Source organism: Tyto alba, unplaced genomic scaffold (assembly GCF_018691265.1).
Source record: "Tyto alba isolate M040663 unplaced genomic scaffold, T.alba_DEE_v4.0 Super-Scaffold_22, whole genome shotgun sequence".
Lineage (NCBI taxonomy): Eukaryota > Metazoa > Chordata > Aves > Strigiformes > Tytonidae > Tyto > Tyto alba.
This window is the reverse complement of record NW_024881296.1, coordinates 23496953-23513673: the sequence shown is the minus strand read 5'-3', so window position 1 is coordinate 23513673 and position 16721 is coordinate 23496953. Positions and strand designations below refer to the sequence as shown.

Genomic DNA, 16721 nt, shown 5'->3' with positions numbered 1-16721 from the left:
ATAGAGCAGGACCAGATCCTCTCAGCAAGAATTGACAAACATGGGCTGAAGCAGGGAGGGAAATGGAATTCTAGGCACAAAAAAGCACCTTACCATCTGTGAGGAGCCTTCCTAGAAGACAAAACACGGCAGCAGACTCCACAGGAAAGCCAGAGAAAGATGCCAATAACTCAGTGCAATGTCATCTTGATATTTTGTTTTATCATGTGTCATTAAGGTGTATATGACAAGCTTAGCATGGGGGCTGACACTTTCCATCCAGATGCCAAAGACTTGACTACACTGTCATTTCCTCCTCCTCACAGAACCATGGTCCCATTACTTTTCTCCCCTCAGGCTTTTTTACCTTTTCCTCCTGAGTCAGTTGTGGCTCCTGATATCTCATAGCCTACATAACATGCAAGACCCCAACAGTTACCACCTTTGCAGAACAAAAACGTATTTTACACAACTCCACCGAACAGCCACCCATCTTCTTTAAAAACTGAGCAAGGAGTCTGCCTTGTCTATTTATTTCACTGCTTTTACCCCTCTTTCTATCCCAAGCTGAAATAATTTTCTCCTGCCCTCTGGACTTCTAAAGCAATTTTGAGTCTCTCTTCTGTATATCAGTATACATGAACGCCTATTGACTTCCACCACTGTCAACTTCTGGGTATACAAAAGGTAAGTCAACCCCTAAAACTTGAATGGACTTTTAAATAACATTTTCTCAGGGGTGAAGCGATGCAAAGGGTATTATTTCCCATTGTTTCCCAGTCATGCTCTTTTCACTTGCCTTCTGGGTTTTAATGCACTTCTCATTACTTCCCGTATCACCAAACAACATACACCTGAGATAGATTTTGCAGTGGCATGAAGGATCTAGAGTTTGATTCTCAGGTAGCTATCTAATGAGAATAAAAACTGTGTCCTTCCCCTGATTTTACAAAGTGACCTTAAACTTATTTGTCCTTTATAAAACAGGAAGTAAAAATAACCTACGCAAGCAATGAAGAGAAAGCATAAATATAGGAAGAGGAAAATAAGGTAAAACAATCAGCAGACAACATGAACAGAAGAAATCAGGATAATAACACCCAAAGTAGTCAAACAGAATATTATATCACTTTGTCCAGATGATCTATCTTTTCCTCCCTTCACCCTCATCTTTGTTTTTCCTTTGTAGCCTATAGGACTGTCAGAAGCAGGTCTAAATAGTCTTGCCCATTTTTTGCCAGAATGTGTTGCTGATGGTAGTGAGGGTAAGCAACAGTAAATGTTATTTTAAATAGTAAAAACTAAAAAAGTTACACAGAGAGGATCCAAGGTGAAAAAGGACATCCTACTGCAGGGAGGGAGGGAGGGAGGGAGGAAGGAAGGAAGGAAGGAAGGAAGGAAGGAAGGGAGGAAGGGAGGAAGGGAGGGAGGAAGGAAGGGAGGAAGGAAGGACATAAGGCTTGCTGATCAGTTTAACATCCATATCCTGTCTCCTTTTCCTTCTTTTACTGTGGAAGCATACTTCCTTTGGATCTGCTCCTACAAACCATCAAACTATTCCCAAAGAGCACAGAAGCATCAACATCAGCTGCAAAGCTAAAAAAAAAAAAAAAAAAAAAAAAAACAAATCAAGGGGCAAAGAAAATAAGTATTACCTTAGAGAACAGGTAATTTCAAATGCAAAGCCTAAGAACATAAACACAACACCGAGTTTAATATTGAAATTCTCTCTACTTCTAGTACTAAGTGGAAGGGGAGTAACGAGCTAAACCATACTAAATGTATTTTCTTTGAATATTCAGATTTGGATTTAGCTCTACAATGGGATTCATATTAACAAAGATGTTCAAAAGTAGTAATGTAAAACTGCTATTTTACAGCCTGGGTAACCACTATCCTTTCAGGCAAAACTAGCAATAAAACTGTAGAAAGTATGCACAAAATTAAGAGAAATGTTACAGCTGTGCGAGTACAAAATCATTCCCGTATATAACATTCTGGATCTTTTCTGGGAATGAGCACAGAAAAGTATTCAAGGAGATCTACGTTCCTAAAAATCATCCAAATGACAGGTCAAATCAGGATTTCCTGGCAATTTATTTTTTTAATTAATGCTATTTTTAAAATACTATCTCTAATGTTACCTTATTACAATTACATTTACGGACTAGCTAAAGAAAACATGGACTACTTTGCCAGAAACACTGCTTGAGAGACTTTCCAACATAGTAATGGTGAGTATACCATGACTAAGTCTGCCTATACAGCTCCATTACAGCAGTACATTTGATTTATTCTATTGACATATTTGTGATAAACCTGTCTGGAAGAAAAAAGGGACCAACAATATTGGGTTAAACAAAATTTGGTTTAAATCTTTTAACACAATTTTTCTCTACCGCAGCACAGCTCTGTCCTGTTTACACACACACATACACATGCATGGTGAGTTGAAACATGCAACGCTTCCATCTGGGAAGGACAGGAACCTCTTGAGCAGATAGCTGCTTCTGATCTAGCAAATAGGAGTGTCTCCAGAGAATAAAACATAAAGTCACTGTAAGGGGTTGACCCTGACTGGATGCCAGCTGTCCACCAAAGCCACTCTTTCACTCCCCTCCTCAGCTGGACAGTGGAAAGAAAATATAACGAAAGGCTCATGGGTCGACATAAAGACAGGGAGAGATCACTCACCAATTACCATCATAGGCAAAACACACTCAGCCTGGGGAAATTAGTTTAATTTATCACCAATCAAATTGGAGTATGATAATGAGAAATAAACAAAATCTTAAAAACACCTTCCCCCCCACCCCTCCCTTCTTCCTGGGCTTAACTTTACTCCCAATTTCTCTACCTCCTCCCCACCAGCAGCACAGGGGCACAGGGAATGGGGGTTGCGGTCAGTTCATCACATGTTGTCTCTGCTGCTCCTTCCTCCTCGGGGGGAGGACTCCTCACACTCTTCCCCTGCTCCAGAGTGGGGTCCCTCCCACAGCAGACAGTCCTCCATGAACTTCTCCCACGTGAGTCCTACCCACAGGGCTGCAGTTCTTCATGAACTGCTCCAGCGTGGATCCCTTCCATGGGCTGCACTCCTTCAGGAGCAGACTGCTCCAGTGTGGGTCCCACACGAGGTCGCAAGTTCTGCCAGCAAACCTGCTCCAGCATGGGCTCCTCTCTCCACGGGTCCACAGGTCCTGTCAGGAGCCTGCTCCAGCATGGTCTTACCACAAGGTCACAGCTTCCTTTCGGGGCATCCACCTGATCCAGTGTAAAGTCCTCCACAGGCTGCAGATGGAGATCTGCTCTACTGTGGATGTCCATGGGCTGCAGGGGGACAACCTGCCTCACCATGGTCTTCACCACAGGCTGCTGGGGAATCTCTGCTCAGGTGCCTGGAGCACCTCCTGCCCCTCCTTCTTCATTGATCTTGGTGTCTGCAGAGTTGTTTCACTCACATATTCTCACTCCTGTCTTCTGCTGCAATCATGCACGATTTTTGCCCGTTCTTAACTATGTTATCGCAGAGGTGCTACCACCGTCACTGACGGGCTCAGCCTTGGCCGGCAGTGGGTCCATGTTGGAGCCAGCTTCATTGGCTCTGTCAGACATGGGGGAAGCTTCCAGCAGCTTCACACAGAAGCCACCCCTGCATCTCCCCCACTACAGAAACCTTGCCATGCAAACCCAATACAGTCAGCTTGTTGCAAACAAGAAGGGAAGCAATCTCGGATAAATGATGAAATTCTCAGGAAAGCAAGGGGGAAAATACCAATATGTGAAAAACCTCAACTACATCATAGGAAATGTATACCAAACTTTTTGCTTGGTTTCTAGCAATGAATGTCCAAGTACTAAGAACCTGCCCAGCACCTTCAGCTACCAACAGCATCACCAAAGAAGAACGCCATTACTCCTGCAGTGTTGTGGCTTGGTGCCAGGCAGATATGTGACTCACAATCATTCAAAAGAAATTATAATGTAACCACTAAAAACTGAAAGAAAGCTTACTTCCTAAGTCATGCCCCTCACTACTCATTATTCAATTAAAAGTAGGCACAGATGGGACAGTCAGTGAGAAAAGCAAACACATACAGCATATCCAAGAGCTTTGTACACCTACAGGAATGTCTCTTCCCACATCGCTGTGGTGATACACATACAAGTGGTCAATGTGGAAGTTATTCACATGTTTGTGAGTGGTGAGGTACAATGGAAATACATCCTCTAGTAGATGTGTGGGACAACAATAATCTGTGCTGCAATCCCAGCCAAGAAACCAAAGGAAATCAACTGGAAAACATCAACAACGACCATCCGGCAATTCATTTACCATAAAGAAGCCATAAACAAATGCAAATGTCACTTATCTCTTTTTTTCCATTTAATTGAAGAAGAAGCCTTAATCACTTTCTAGTCAGCACTGCTCTTACCAATTTAGCCACTCACTGCAAGGGCAAAATTACCACGAGGAAAAAGTAGGAACTGAGGTTCCTGTTTCTTTTATAATACTTTTTTCCATAATACTTCAGAACTTGTTCTGGTTTAGATTTTTCTCACCAATTTCAAAAAATGCCAAATAATCATCACAAGCATGTCAAGTGTTATCAAATGTTAAGTACTCTGTAGGTGGTGTAACCACCCCCTTTTTCAAACTACAGCAACAGGGTGTGTTTCCACCTGCCACTCTACTGACGATAAATTGAACAAAAAATTCCTTCTAGCTCTACACAAGAAGAGAACACAGCAAAATTAAATGTACTCAGTCTCTCACTCCAAAACAAATGAAGTCCACTGCAGGGCATAATTTTCAGATCTAGTAGGAGCAGCAGTTCTGTGCATCACTTGATAACTATCCTCAGCAAGTAAAGAAGCACTCTGACAGGCACAGGCAGTCCTGGCTTCAGTAAAATGATAGTGACTACACCAATATGGAAAATTGGGTTTCCATTCTGCCACATATCTGAGACTGCAAAAATGGTTTGTTTTGTACCAGAATGAAACCATGTCCTTTTACATTATGCTATTTTATTTTTGCCAAAATGCTAAGAAAGAGACACCACAGAGCAAAAAGAAGTAGCATGACACCAGGATATTTATCTGTGATGTAGGAGATAAAGATGAAGTCTCCCGTTCTGCCAGATTCAGGAGAAGAAACTGAACCTGGGTCTGTCTCAGCTAAGGTAAAATGATTAACAGCTAGTAGCTGTGAGATTTTCCTGGTATCCCCAACTCCACCTGATCCATTTACCATATCACCAAACATTCACTACAGCAAATAGATTCAGACTCTAAAGCTCATGGTAAAGCTAGTCCCATAGGACATGACTGATCCAGGCCAAAATCTGTCTGTTCGCAACAGGGAGGAGTGAGGCAGGATAGCAGTTAATGACTAGAAAATGACCATGTCTGAGGTGGATGCAAACCCAGTTGCACACATGCAACTCAGGAGAGGATTAAACGTTTTTTAGCCCTCCACATTTAAAACCCGGCATATGAAATTGAAACTCAAGAGTTCGGATTTTAATAAATGATTCAACTGATGATGGGGAAAAGAGGATGATGCTATGCAGTTGGTCAGCAACAATAGCTATGTTTAAAGAAAGAATGAGAATGTTGGGGCAATCTAATGTAGGAAACTACAGATTTGTGACCTATGTAGTAACCTTAGGCTTTCACAATCAATTAAAGGAAAGAAAAATTAAAGATGTGGAGATAAATGGAAAATTATATACAGTATGGGTAAACAGACTGTGTCAAATTAACCTGACATCTGCCTTCGATAAAAGATGTTTTTAAACACAAAGAACATAGGATACATCCAACCTTCTGGAAACTTAGGTTTTTTTTAAAAAAAAAAAAAAAAGAAAAAAATAAACCTTATAATATCCCAAGGGAAATTATTAGCTAAAATTAAAATGATAGAAAATAAAACAAGGCAGAACTGGCTAGCAGATAAGATGACAATAGATTGGTCTGAATAAACTCCTAGGCCTGGGAAGTGCTAATGGTAGATTATGTCCAAGGTGGGTCTGGGGACCAATTTTACTTGATATTTTCATTATTTGTCTCAGCAAAGAAAGTACAATAGTAAGTACTCTAATCATTCAAAGGTAATACAAAGCATTAAGAGCATGACTGGAGATGCTAGATGACCTTGAAGATGGAGCTACAGTCCCAGAATGAAATCAAACAGAACTACGTTTCAGGGACCAGTAAGAACAATTCCTTCTATAAACTGTGAACCATTAGTTGGAAATATAAAAGGAAGAAAATTGTGGAAGTATGGAGAAGGGTTTAACAACACGTAGCTGTGAGCTAGATCTACTTAAGCAATGGTCAAGGCCATCAGATACTGATCAGTTATATCATTGGCGAGGAATATGTCTATGCTGGCAATCAGAAGACTGGCTTTCAACCATCACATGAAGAAATTTCTGGAATGGGCTTATCTGGGAGCAAATAATGCAAACAGTCTATCCTATTTTAAAATGGAATATGATAAATGTATCAATAAGGTTGTTGAAAGCACTGACTATCAGAGGACTCGACTCACTGAGCCTGGAAATTCCTTCCCATCCTAGATTCCTCTGTCGCCAACATAGCACAAATTATTACACAGATGCCTAAATACGACTGCACAGGCAAATAGATGGCCAGAAGCCTCTGTCTGTTCTGTAAAGTACATTAAATACTTATAGTTTCATTCGTGCTGGTGTGTAAAGATCCTGCCAAAGAGTGTGTATGACTAAGAGAACGCTTATATCACAAGTGCACATTGCTGAAGAAGGCCCAACAGTTGTCCTATACCCCAGTTGCTTGCTGATTCCAGCTCAGATGTTCATGATTAACTCCAGTGGTTACTGTGCTACAGACTGATCTTTCTCATGTTTGTAGTTCTCTGGCACTTGAGAGGGAAATGGGGCTCTCGTTTCTTGTCCTCTCTGCAGCAGTTCTTAATCCGCACTAGTTAGATGCTTCAGATATGGCAACACACACACAGATCTTTGAGCAATTATGACAGGCTTTGTCTAGTCTGTGAAAGACAGATACCCCAATCTCAGATCAGAGCAACTGACATAATTTTTAAACACTGGTATTGTCCAGTGATTTCAGACAGATGTTGCAAAACAGCAGTAAAGTGGGCATCAACTTATTTCTAAGAACATTCATATGAATCTTAGCTTGAAAAAAGTAGGATCTGTAATTATAAGGAATTATAGGAGGTCCAGTCCATCCACTAGGAAAGAACATATTCAATATTTTCATTAATTCCCAAATGTTCTAGAAACTGCCAATAAAACACAACACAGCCAATCTTCAGCATGTAAGATATTCTCCCTCGTCCCATTATGGAGATTTTCCATAACACGGCTGCATGGTTTAGCTGGAAATGAGATATTACATTCGGGTAATAAAGTTAAGCCAGGTGTATGAAAAGCTGCATTTTTCATTGTTGTGTGAATTCTCAAGACTGATCAGTTAATTATGATACGTTTGCAGTTCCCATGTTCTTCTAGCCAATGTAACTATCAAGAGAAAAATAAGCTTCCAAGAGAAGATAACAAATATTTCCAAAATCCCTGGTGCAAATAATACTAAAGTCTGAGCCAACTCTCAGAAAGGTACAAAGCCTTGGTGGTCTTAATGCCTTCAGACTTACTGAAAAACAGGGAGTGGTAGGTGAGGCATTCCAGCATTGCCTGGAGAAGAGAAATACTGGTGTGGTGAACTCTAAAAATGCTCCCTTGGAGACTAGTACTCATAACTCCAGTTAAATGGTTCAGCCTGGCAGGTAACACGCATGTGGTTGTTTCTTTTGGTTCAATACAACTAAATATATTTCAGGTTTTCAACAACAGTATATTTACTCTTTTGTAAGTAGTTTTGAAGTTAAAAAATACGTACGTAAGCATTTTCTTCTGTATCCTTTCCCTTTCTGAAAGACTTCAAGAAATATCTTTCAAAAAGTAACAGTTGATCCAAAGGAATTTATTGAATGGCTTTCAAGAGACAGACTCACAATCTCTGTTAAAGAATGCATCCAAATTTCACCAGAGAGATATGAGAGGTTCTGGGTTCACTAGTTCAGTTATTAATAACTCTATGTCTTGCTTATGTGAGGATCAGATCTTCCTGTTCTTTGGCTCATGTTATCCCCTGGGATCAGTATGGAAGGGGCACCCATCATCTGGCATCCAGGACAGAGCCCATGCAATCTCTGCAGCCCTTTAAATTTCTGTCTAGGTTGCAAAGAGCACATTAACTGTGGTCAGGAAGGAGAAAAGCAAGACATTTCTGGGAGGAGAACACAAACTCCCATGGAAGATTCATTAACCGTCCCACAATGGCCATCTGCTCTGGAGAAACTATTAGTAAAAGTGAGGTTCTAGAAGATGAGGTATAGGGATAAAGCTAGGTAGGTTTAGTAAAGATTTTTTACAAGAGGACACTGGAGTTGATCCAGGGTTTTTCCACCATGAAGGCTCAGTTCTGGAAACATCAGGAGGTGTTTGGAGGCATATAGTTCTTTAAGGCCTTAATACAAAAGCAGGTTTTATCCTCTAAACCCTCTTTGGCCCAAGGAGGATTATAAATTTGGTGGTAAGTCAGCTGAAAAAAATTCAAACTCCATAACACAAGAATGGCCCAGCTCAAGTGACATGTGGAGAGCTAATTTCCACCTGGGAAAACTGCACTGGAAGGTCCTACTTTACCTCAAGCTGTTGATCTATTTCCTCTGTATGTCACAACAGCAAATAAATAAACAAATAAATAAATATTTTTTTTTTGCACTCTTATGTCCTACCAGTAAAAGCCTTGATATAGGAAAAATAGCTGCTACACACTGAGCTTATTCATGAGAAGTTTTTACAGCCGCATTTCATTTCTAGACCAAAAGCTGTCTCCAGGTAGCTTCTGCACTAAAGAAACAGATCTAAGAGAAGGCAGGTAGGTTGCAGCCACATATGAGACACATCCATGGAAATACATCATATCCTCCACCACTTCAAGCTGAAAGTCAAAGCAACTTGATTCACCTCTCATCTATATTGGGGTTCTCTATGAATCTGGGCAAATGACTGAAGTACCACAGACCCTAAGTGCAGATTCTTATTAATCCCCAGTAAAGATTTCCAGAATTATTGGAGTGTTCATGTTAGCTTAACTCAGTAATTTATGTAAGCTTTTAACTATTGCACAATGCCAGTTCAGGGGGCCACCCCTACAGTCCCCCCTCCCCTGCTACCAAAAAAACCCACCACTCACTCAAACCCAGGACAGTTTCCCCACCGCTGGTACTCACAGGCAAGTATTACTACTTAAGCATTCACACTCCAATGCTGGAGTAAATTCAAAACAATTTGCGGGCGGTAACTGTGGTTATTAACTGTACAGTGGTTTACAGCTTTCATGCTGTTTTACTCAACAGTTAGAAAGATAGCAAAATAATGAATTTTTTACCAATTCAAAACCTCTTCCTCTTTTTGTCCAGGAAATTTTCAAGTTCTTCTGTAAGCCTTTGACCTAACTTCAGATACCAACCAGCTCAAATTCTCATTGCTAAATTAACATGACTTAAGTCTACTAATACAAGTAACTTTGGTTTCTAGAAAACTAAAACTAAACATGCTAAAGAAAAACCAATAAAATGCACTGGATTTTAATAATTCAGAAATTATTTAATCTCTGCAAGGTATTTTGGCTTTTATGACTTGCTGTCATAGAATTTCGTAACCTGTTTTGGGACTGGCTGGAAGGTATGTTCTCAGTTTAGCTTCAAGGCTGTAACAAGTGATTCTGGTGCAGCTAGAAACTTCATTCAGGAATTAATTCAAGACGTTACATCTAGAAAGAAAGTTAGCATACAGTTGTTGTAACATCAGTCTTCCCAGATAGGGTTCCTAAACACAGAATTATTAGATGCCTGTCACTAACAAGACTGTTACCAAACAAGACATATCGTTACAGTAGTCACATGCCAGACAAGAAGGTTCCCTTCATGGTCATTCTCATCCACATTTTGGCTTCAGGGAACAAACTATGAAACATCAGAAGCTGCTCTACATGCTTCCTGAAGGACAAATGCAACCAGGCTGCTTCTTTTTGCAGATCTGATACTGCCTAGACAAATTAAAACTCATACTTGTGGCCAGGCTCTGAAATGCTCAAGGAGGACATGTCTCTTTCCTTTGTTCTCATCCTTCGTGGAGGAAAGTAATGTTTCTTCTTTAAACACTGTACATTTTCATGTTTAGAAAAAGCCAGTATGCTCATGCAAATATTCTTGTATCATACAGCTTGCTTAAGAGATGTTGGGCCACATGCTGAACAGTGGCTTAGCTCCAGTCAGCCACCTACTTCTGCAAGTGTGACTTTCTGTAGGCTGCTTTATGCTCTCTTTTCTTATTTTCTAAATATCTGCAGAAACATCCATTTTGAAGCTGGAGCAGAGTCCTTTAGATCCCCTGGGAATTTCTTTGTTGGTTAACTGTTCAATCTGAAGCAAAGTAATTTGACTCATTTGCTAATTCAGTAATCAATAGGAGATACAAACTAGCAACATAATAGGAGATAGCTGTCTGTAACAACGCCTGATTTGCCCCTGCACGTCAATGGTATGTTTTTAGAGGGTTATTTAACTCTCTTAATTTTCTCTGTCCAAGTATCTGCCAGTCAGACAACTCTTCAGGCTTTTCAGTTTTATGCTTAACACTTCATACCGGCTTCTCAAATTGTTATCTAAATACATTTGTTTCCTAAGTGCATAACAAATGCCTTCTTAGATACAGTCTCACTGGAGGCCAGTGTTAGCCGTAGCTAGCACATCACTTCTATTCCAGTTCAACAACTGGAGATGTGTGGCTGCGTTAGAGAGGAGGAAAACACAGCAGAGCCCATGTTGGGTGGCCACCATCCTCTACAAGTGTCAGCAAAGGCTGCAGCCCCCTGATGCCATTAGGTCTTCCAGGCTGGGGCTGCTGAACATGCAGGGCTGCTGTCAGTGGCTCCTCTCCTGGTTTCTGCTGCTGCTGTGGGATTGCTCACATGGGATGGCTTTGGCCATTCTCAGAGGTCATTTGCACCAAGGAGAACTGGAAACCAAATGGAGCTGGCCCTGCCCAGGCATCAAGTCTACCACCTTAGTGGTACATTTTCTTTTCCATCTCAGATTTATAGGCACAGAAGTAATGAAACCAGAAAGGAATAAGGGAAAAAAAATAAGTTACTTAATAGTTTAGCAAGAATTTGTGGCTAGCTTAGACAGTTTTTATAATTACTCAACCTACCTTACCTCTGTGAAACACAGAGCATCTGCTGTTTGATGTGTTTTAAATTATGCCTAAAGCACTGGTCTATATGTGGGTGTCTCTGACTTTATCATCATTAATGAATCTCCTCGTTGCCCATATTGTCACTCTACAGAAATCAGAAGGATAGGCAATGTCATGATTTATGCCTGCATATTGTCACTGAGCCAGAAGGTACAGTTCCACAGGGTTTAATGGAGTTTACACCAGTAAAAAAACAATTTGGCCCACTGACTTCACAGGAATTAAATCATAGCAGCATTTAGCAATGCAGAACAGACCACTTTTTCAGTAGAAAAGCACAATGAAGAGCATTTAAGGCTGTCCCATTTTACAGAATAAACAATCTTTTAATTTGCAGCATACACATCTAGCAGGAAGCCAACAGGACAGTTTGTCAAGTGCCAGCAAGAGCTTATTAAACCGCCACTCTTGGGAAACACTGTATTGCAAAACATGCAGTAGGCAACAAGTGCTCCCATGGATCCAGCTTCTGAAGAGGCAAACGCTTTCTTTGAATTAATCCCTACACTGCTACAGACCCAGGTATAGTCACAGGCCAGACCTAGTCATTTCCTGGTGACTCCCAAGAGCACAGGACAAAGACACTTGAGTTAACGGCACACAAACAGCTGGAGCAGGAGCCAACCTACCACAGTTGTCCAAGACTACTGTAAATACACGTCTCACCTCTGAGCTTGCTTTGATGAACAGCCACGGCATATCCTATCACATCTATGTGGCTTCCTGCTGAAGTAAATTGGGTAATGAGAAAAAAAAGAAGCCCCAGCAGAGTCATCTATCTTCAGGCAGATAAGCAGTCATGCTGTGTAGACAACTACATGTCTACGTTAAAAAGAGGCACTGCTTTTCTAGTGTGTTGCCTCACAGCATGCAAAACCACCGGATATCTTGTATTAAATCCACCAGGCAAGAGGGAGAGATGCATGCAGACCTGCACAACTAACACAGACCAGGGCCTACATCTAACAGGACTATGGGTGTCCTCTGGACTCGGGAAGCTATGAAGCAATATTCACCTCTTCTGAGCAAAAAAGGGTTTTCTGTGAAAGGATAAAAATAAATTTCTTTGATTCTTCACACATGCAGGGCAACGAAGGCCACGCCCTACAGCACGACGAAGAGAATTTAAATGTTGAAACACCAACTAAGCAAACAAACAGGACATGATTTGGAAAGAACTAAAGGTAGAAGTTATTTTAGAAATGTTTTTCAGTTAAGCTTTAGTTTCACTTTTGTTTACAAAATGCTTTGGACGTTACGTTAAAAGACATGAAATGCTTAAAAACTATGGGCAAACAGCAACAAGCAGAGTGGTCTGAGCCAGTGCTCCAGGCCCAGCCCCCAGCTGCTAGAGACTACAGACCACCTTAGTTTCACGTCCCTCTGAGTTTATCTCTTTTCTTAAGAGGGACGCACAGGTCCTTCTGATATTCAGGCTGGGTTGGGGCTGGAAGAGGGTGCAGGGAGCACTACCTGGAGAGGCATGCGCAGCGACATGCATACAGCCAGCCGGCTGCAGAGCCAGCCTCTGTCTCCCTTTTCCTCCCTCAACTCAGCGATATCTGACAAAGCTAAATGGAGCAATGCTTTCTGGAGAAGCTGTGAGTTGCAATTACACTTTACAGAAGCATCTAAACCACCTAGAGAAGCGTACTTGAAATGGAAAGTACCTTCCAACTGAATCCAAACCAATTATTATTACAACCTTCTTTTTTAAGAAGAATTTAGTCATAGCAAAATTAAGCTTGTGGCCAATTGATGTGCTTTGCTTCTGTGCATGCTTACTGAGATTAAAATCAGAAGTGGCTCATGTCTTGGTAAATAGAAGAGCCACTTCCCACATGAGGGTTCAAACCACTGATCCCCCTCCTGAGGCAGTTACATTTTCTGAAAATATCTCAGTGTTTAGCAGATCAGGAGCTGAAATGTCATTGCTCCTCGCCAGCACACATCCCAGCTACTTGCCAAACAACATGATGCCTGACTCTCTGACTCCAGCCATGCTTTATACAACGTGAAACAACTTCATCAGGAGCGACTCAAACCGGCACGTCCCAGACTATGCTGCTGCTCGGGGATCAGCATGAGAGGTGGGAAAGCGGCGGGCAAAACCCATGCTCCAAAATGGCTAGAGAGGTGCTCTGTGGGAAGGTCAGCTGAAAGAGAGCTTGCCGCCTCTGACAGCAACTCTCCTTGCAAGCAGCTCTCCCCCAGCACCTGCCTGCTCACCGCTCCTCCTCTTCCTCCTCCTGCTTACCTGGCTCCAGCCCTCGTCAGACCTCTGCACCCAGCGGTTCAACTCACTGTGTTTGCAGGGGCAGGGCAGGAATGGAAGTCTTCTCCTTAATTAGCTTCATCAAGGGCTCCAGCAAGTGCCGCGGCCAGCACAGGGGCAGGAGGAAGGCTGTGGGACTGGAAGGGAGGGCTAAGGCAGCACAGGGGAAGAGGAGGGGGAGGAGGAGGAGGAGGAGCAAGCCTCCCCCTTGTCAGCAGCACCCAAGGCTTCTTCACTCCTCCTGGGGCCATACCTCCAGAAAGATGGGCCAGACAGAAACCCAGACCCAGCACATTAGGTAAGTGTCCTACCCCAAAGATGAGGAGTATAATGGGGAACAAAGGAACAGTATGTCCATCTTTATTTCTTTTTTTTTTTTTTTTTTTTTAATGGTTTCTTTCCATTTAATTGTCTAGCTCTGAGATGAAAGTGTTTCTTCGTGGAAACTTAAAGCATATCCAAAACTGCAATCCCCCACTTCTTTCTTTTCTTTTTTTTTTTTTTTTTCCTTCCTTTTGATCACAAAGACCTATTTACAAATTAGTGTTGATTTCAACAGCGTCAGCTAACCAGAAATGACAGCTTCTTTGGCAAAAACCCACTTGCTGGGGAAAAAAAAGAATTGCCCAACTCTGACAGCAACTCACATACTGCAACGAGTTTTCACACCTACTAATACTTCTACCTCCTGCTTCAGCACTCTATAGATACACCATTAACCCACACAGGGTTGCCCTAAATATACAGTTTTCAATTCTCATGCCTTCTCTGTTGTTTATTCCTCAAATATCTATGCCATCTTAAAATGAGGCATTTTTTTCCTCCACAGTTGTAAGAATTCCAGCCCAATTCCCTCATATTTTAATTCTACACAAATATTTGTTTAATTTCCTCAGCACTGGAGCTTGAAGAAAATTTAGTTGCTCTTTTATTTGGTTTTCCACATTTATGAGTGCATTTTTTAAAAGTATTTCATCTCATTTCTTTTCCAGGATAAGCTTATTACTAGCCAAGCAGCTAAGCAGTTAGCACATAGCGTTGCCACGTGGGAGATCAAATGATATGACCACAGTAGGTCCAAAATACAGCTACAAGGGTATAGCAACCTCTTGGAGAAAATGAATCACTCTCACAGAAAATTCCCTGGGAATGATTTTTTAGGAGTGGCAGAGTTAGTGGCTTTGGAGAAAGTCAATCACTTCCCTTCTGTACAGTATAGGCTGCCAAAGTTTGCCACAAGGTATAATTGGGTATCCTCAACATGGCAGAATATGTAGGAAAAGGCATTCATCAGATGTGGACCAACTATTACCACCCAAGTTACACGAAGCCAGTGATTTAAAGTAAATTCTGTTTTGCTTTCTCCTGGTGGTTGTCATCAAACACCAGGCAGGGTATTACCGTGTGACTCAGTGCTGAAAATTTTCATTTTCCAAGCACTGTTAATTTTAGCTCATTAATCCTCATAGTACTCTAGAAAGATAAATAGAGTTACTTGATTTTTAAAAACATTACGGTTTTTAACTCCAGGTATGTATCTTCAACCAAATTGTACTTGATTTCTGAAAGAAGTCCCCCTCCTCTGGTACTAACTGACTTTCAGAGGCGCTGCCTTGGAAGATCAGGCTTAACATGGACATGAAAATGTCAGAACTTATTTTTGAAAACTCACTTTACTCAATCAAAAGAGACAAAACAGTATTAAACACCAGATGTGAATGTAAGAGCCTCTGGCCTCCAAATCCCTGCTCAGATCATTAAATACTCCCTATTCTTATCTGAAATCTTACTCAATTCCTGAGTGGGGAACAGGACATAGAACAGTTAAATCCTTTGATTATCTATTAATTCAAAGTAATGCCACTTTCTTCTGCTTCCATTTGAATTTGATCAGGTGATCACACACTAAGCACTGAATTCAATAAACATGAAAGTCTTTCTCATGAAGCTTAATTTAGAACTATTTGTTCCCTTTCAGAATAAAATAAATCTTCCATAGCTGCTTTTAAGCAGAAAAGTAAATATACTATGTCCCTTTATCCACTAGTGCTTAGAGTATAATACATACTCCAGTAATTTCCTATTATAATGGAATATTTGCACAGGTTGCAAATTTATCCCAGAGGAATGAGGAATCTAGTGAATGGACACATACATTTATTATACTGAATACTCCAGGTAATGCTGGCCTATGATATCAAGCCAACAGGCTGAATGATAGCCCTGGTATAATTATGTAATTAATTAGCTCTATCATAATTTTTGTTTTATGGCACTAACTTTTATGTGCCACTAGTCAATTTAATGGCATTTTAAATTGAAGTAAGGCCCCTGAGAGAGATGTTACTTACTGTATCACAAATCTTGTATTCAGATTTCTTTTAATTTCAAAAGATGACCTAATAAAATTGCTTTATAATTAAATCCACTCTAGCAACTTCTCCTATGCGATTCTTTTTCTTCTCCCATTTTTAATTATGAAAAAAATTCCAATCAGAAAACACTTGCCATCATAATTATATATAAAAATCAGCGATCCCTTTTTGTACTCTTGCTGCTCTCCTTGCACAGCAGTGCACCCCCACTAGCTTTCCTGCAGAATTTTACTAGCATCCCCCAGAGGCGCAGAAAAGAAACTGCACCTTTTACACTCAAGAAACTAGACTTATATTTGCTTCCATCCTGTTTGAAAAATAGTCAAGGCGTGGGAAGGAAGGGGAGCAAATCCCCACGTACTTTCTATTTCAGACAGGCCTTTACAAGTATTCTGGTATCACAAGATGTCTTTCTCATGTAAAGTAGGACCAGTTAGAAGAAGGGAAGAGTGACCACGTCTCTCCTCCACACAACATGGCAGTACCCCTCCACGTGCCACCTCCTATTTCCAGCTGAAAAGGCAACCTAGCAGTAAGCATCAGCACCTTCCTTGGGGCTGGGGGGCCATGGTGTAATCTAGGAGCAGTCCTTACCATGCAGGCTTTTGGCACCTTCCCTGCCTGGTGCTCCTCATATGGAAACCCATCAGGATCTCACCCTCACACATCGCTGTTAGGGTACGTCCTCCATTTGATGCTTAATACAGTGGTATTACACAGATTAAGAAGTATGAGCAGGTAGTAGCTAAGGAA

The 16721-nt window shown here is 41.2% G+C and overlaps 1 protein-coding gene across 8 annotated transcripts in view; it reads right to left on the bottom strand.

Annotated features, from left to right (window-relative positions):
- TIAM2 (TIAM Rac1 associated GEF 2) overlaps positions 1-16721 on the bottom strand; it is a 174945-nt gene that overhangs the window by 34903 nt on the left and 123321 nt on the right. The window contains exon 1 of one of the 8 annotated variants that reach the window (XM_033011596.2): positions 94-1328. The exons of 6 other annotated variants lie outside the window; for them this stretch is intronic. The gene's annotated coding sequence lies outside the window, so the exon portion shown is untranslated. Of the gene's footprint in view, positions 1-93; positions 1329-16721 lie in introns of those variants that run through there. One more of the 8 variants, XM_033011598.2, reaches the window with a different exon arrangement.